The following is a 5,085-nucleotide window of genomic DNA, read 5'->3' on the forward strand; positions in this document are numbered from 1 at the left end:
AATCATTTGAAGCTGCCACAAACTTCTACTCGTCGTGCGTGGAAAATAGAGGATCGCAGCATTGCATTCATAGTATTCGCAAAGTAGGCAAATTGCTTGGATTAGAAGAAGAAGTGTTTCTTAAATAGACGGAAAATTGTTGAATTTGTTGTTATTAGTTAAGTTAGGAATTAACTGATTTGCATATAACAATGGTGTAGGCCACACTTGAGTAAATTTGAGAATTAAAATTTGTTTTCATAACAATTTTCGTATAGTTTACCACAACAATCTGCTAGATTGAAATTTTACTCACGCTTTGACACGATTGAAAATGTGTTGAAACCAACACATGCACAATATTTCTCTGCTGTTACTTTTGGTATTTTATTCTTAATGTCAGAACAGAATAGAATACAGCGAAAAATTATTTATTGTAATTGTTAACAAAGATGTTTTTCAAACAGTAACGAACTACAATAACAAAAATTCTTTTATAATATTTTAATTAATTGAATTTTTGACTCACCATACAGCTATTTTGAGTATTGCCAAATACCCATCATTAGTGGACTTGGAATTATTTCTTATATTTAATTATTCGTAAATAATTTTTATGAGACTGCAAGTACCAGGAATCGAACTCGTGTCTTGCCAAATTTGAAGCTCAGAGTCAGCATTAGTTAGACCCAAAGTCTTACTTGACTTATATGTAGGCACTTTTTTCTGGAATTTTGTGAAAATTTATTAATTAATTTATTAATAACATTCATTATTAACAAATTTGTCTGCTTCAGAATATATGTTTTAGTTTATAATGGATAATTCTATTTATTTCAATAATTCTTCGTAAAAGCAATATATTTATTATTTTTTGGCTCCTATTTTTTAAATCAGAAGAATCTTATTCTTCTGAAGTAAGGAAAACTTTAATTACACCTACCACTTTCAAGTAGAAATAGAGAACCATCGATAGTGAGCGATAATTTTTTTCCAAACCATCGATAGTTTTCGATAGTAGAACAATTTCAATACAAACGTCTGTTCAATTGAAAAAGTCATGTTTTAAATTTCAACTAAAATTTAATTAATAAAAAAATTTAATAAATAAAATAAAACAAAAATTATGAATTTCATTTCCTTTTTTCGTCAATGTTGCTATTTTGGTAACCAAAGATTTTTTTTTAAAAATAACATCATATTGATGGTTTTTGCTTTCAGTCGAGACTGGCGTTCTGAAAATACTGTTCAGTACAGCTTTACTGAACATGCGCTCGGACTTGACGGAAGTAGCGGGACCACAGAAATATTACATCATAACTACTTAATAGTAATTTAATCTGGAAATGTTTAACTCCATGATGTTTTTAGAATTAAAATTTAAAATTCACTTTACGCCGTGGCAAACTACAGATATCAAAAGCGTTGCTATGACAAACTATCGTAGACTATCGATAGTCTAGCACTGCCATCGATGGCGGATCGATTGTGCCATCGAATAGCTCTCCACCTCTACTTCCAAGTTTTTAAATCTTCAGTAAAATAAAAAAAAGTAGTACTAAAAAGGCATAATGTTATTTTAATTACAAGTTTACTTGATTTTGACTTTGAAATAAAATATTGAAAAGTCCATCTTAGTTTCCGCCTAAAACTGTTCTTGAATAAAGTAAGAAACACGATTTCAGAAATTATGAATTTTTTTATTATACCGGATGATCCATTGATTGATAGCTCTACTGTCTCTAAGACGATTTGATGCTATGTACAGTAAAATCCAGTTGTCGAAGAGCAGTTGCGACAAAATCCGGTAGCATTTACTGTTTGCCACTGCAATTGTCGCCGTCAAAGTTACTGTCGTCTTTATGCCGCTGTCGTGTCGTTGTCGCTTTGATTGCTTGGGGCACTGATAGCGGCGGTGATCTTCAAACAAAACAGAAAAGAAAAAACATTTAGTAAGACAACAATTTTAAGTGTTAAGTGGACTGTGAATATAAAATGAAGTAAAAGTCAGAAAAAATGAAGAAATGTGAAATATTCCAAAAAAAGAAAAGCAACAAACCAAATCAAGTAAAATATAATAATAAAAAATTATAAATATGAAGCACCGCGTCAAGAAAAGTCGCGTAGCATCGCTTCACTTCTTGATGAAATACAAGAAAAGGCAAATTGTGGCAACAACAGCATCCATTGACTGCAGTTTGTCTTGTTGTCAGTCGCTGGCCACTGTCCGCTGTTCGCTGCTTGCGGCAGTCATAATCAACAAACGAATCAGCGGCGTATCACGGTAGCACTTTAAACGTAAATTGCTTTTAACATGGTTTTTACAGCCTTGCATTCAGATCGTCTCGCCTTGCCAAGCATCACGCGGATCAAAACGAAACGGATTGCATCGATACGTCTGCGGTGCTTCATCAATTCCGTAGATTAAGCATGTTTTCGAGAAGGAAGGCAAGTAGATAAACACTTGCACCGGTTTGCAGTTGCCGCCACTCGTAGTAATCACGCCGCGCGGACCTGATAGATGACAATTTGTAATTGTTGTTATTTTTTGTACTTTAGCCATGCCAAGTAATAATGTTGTTGGTGCAATTGCAGTTTTGCCGTTATTTGCTTAGACATGAAAGATAATCAGTGTATCGGAAAACTTCTTTCGCCAAAAATCTTTGATTTGGTTTAACTCCGCACAGCTGTAATTCATAATATTCAAAGCATAAAATAATTTTTTTCGCAGTTCTTTCATGGTTCCATTAGTTTCACTTATATTTCTTCAGTTAACGCTTTTGTTGGTAAATTGATTCGTTATAATATGAAATTCTTTTTTACTGATTTTATGGAAATAAAAACGGGCATGGATTGTAATGGATTTTCCGGACACAATATGTTATATGGCGCTTAAAAACCAGTAAAATAGTTGCACGGTCTTAATGCTCGTATATGATATAATTTTTATGAAATTTAAATTGCTTCTTTTAAAATAAATTAAGTTTTTTAAATATTTATTTACGATATTTTAACATATACATAATATTTTTTTTTTGTGTAGAAAAAATATGTATATTAAAGACAGAAAAGACTATACTAGCATATTTTATAAATTTTCAGAACAATAATTATATATACAGTGAAGAACAAAGGTATAGTATTTATTGGCACAGCTAGTATCTTGAACTTTAATATTATTTTTACCCTGTTTATATAGCGATTTTTAATTACAAAGTTATTGTAAATATAATGCTTAATTTGCAACTAAATCATTTTATTTCATTATTGCATCTCTTATATTTAATTCTTTAAAATTCTTTTTCTTTGTTTTTCTTTGTTCAAAAATTGAATCTTAAACAATCACATAAATTACAATATGTTAAACATAATGTTTTTGAAGTTTTCTTTATCTCTAGCAAAATGTACTAAGTCTCCAATTGTTCATAACCCAGTCCAGTGTCAGATGTTCTGTAACCAAGACATTCGTTTTCTACTGTGATTTCTTATACAATCACATATATTACAATATGTTAAATATAATGTTTTTGAAGTTTTCTCTATCTCTAGCAAAATGTACTAAGTCTTCAATTGTTCATAACCCAGTCCAGTGTCAGATGTTTCTCAGCCAAAACATTCGTTTTCTTCTCACGTCGTGTTTGTCTTCGATTCTACCCTTCATAATCAGTTGCAGCAATTCATATTTTGGACCTCGAATGATATGATCAAAATACCTTTCTTATTTTAATAGTTTTTAGGAGTTCTCTATCTTTTCTCAATCTTATTAGAACTTCTTTATTTGAATCTCTGTCCGCGGAAGGAATCTTCAGAATACGTCTGTAGCATCACATTTCAAAAGATCCGATTCTGTTCATTGGTAGGATTTTTAAGGTCTAAGATGCCATGGCATAGACTAACATGGACCAGACAGAGCATTTCACGTAGCGGATGCGTAAGTTGATGCTAATGTTGCTATTGCATACCACGTTTTTGAATTTGCAGCCATTTTTCTTCAACATTTAATTTATTGATCTGATGTCCACTCTTCATTCAGGTAGCAACCAAGGTATTTTAACTTAGATACCCGTTCAATAGCTTCAGTTCCAATTTTGATAGTAGCATGATTGTACGGTAGTCGTTTTTTACTGATGGACGGTAAACATAAAAAAACCAATAAATCTCAGCAGAAAATAATTCTATATATGCATAATCAAAGCAAATATTAAGCCGAGATTGCGGTAATAATGGATAGAAGTCGCTACATCAATCGCAACATTGAACAGCGTTTAAAGAGGCTGATATTATTGCAAAATGTAAATCACACACACCGACCTAAAGCTTTGACCATTAAAGCAGCAAAATAATAAGAAAGGTGAACCCAAAAATATCCTCAACCCAGAATATTCATTTATATTCATTGTATAATGATCAGTAGGATACTGCATGAAACCTATTACAGTTGGCGTGTTTCTAGATGTTTCTAGGTGTTTCTATATTTTGCAATCCAACCACATTTTGCAGCATTTAGCCTATGCTAAGGAGTACTTAAGCAAGCTAATTGACCCCATATTCATCGAACGCATCATAATCAAATCCATATTCATCGAACGCGAATTTGACATGCCCACCAAACAACAATCGACCGAATAGTGCTTCGAAGGTGAATCGAAACCGAAAAGAGAACGCCAAAGTCGGTCCAAAATCAAGGTTATGCTGACTGTTTTCTTAGATATTCGTGATGTGGTGCACTATGAATTCCTTCCGGACGGTCAAATGGTCAATAAGGAGTATTATATGGCCGTTATGCGTCGTTTGCGTGACGCCATTCGCAAAAAGAGGCCAGATTTATAGAAGGAAAACTCATGGATTTTACACCACGATAAGGCACACACTGCGTTGGTTGTGTCGCAGTTTTTGGCTAAAAATTCCACCAATACCATCAACCAAGCACCGCACTATCGAGATATGGCCCCGTGTGAGTTTTTCCTCTTCCCCTCACTCAAATTGCCATTGTGAGGACCATAGACTCGTTTTGAGACCATAGAGGCCATAAAAGAGAATTTGCTGCGTGAACTAAAGGTCATACCTTCGGCGGCCTATAAAACTTGTATGAAAAATTTGATCAAG

Source organism: Teleopsis dalmanni, chromosome 1, assembly GCF_002237135.1.
Source record: "Teleopsis dalmanni isolate 2A chromosome 1, ASM223713v2, whole genome shotgun sequence".
Lineage (NCBI taxonomy): Eukaryota > Metazoa > Arthropoda > Insecta > Diptera > Diopsidae > Teleopsis > Teleopsis dalmanni.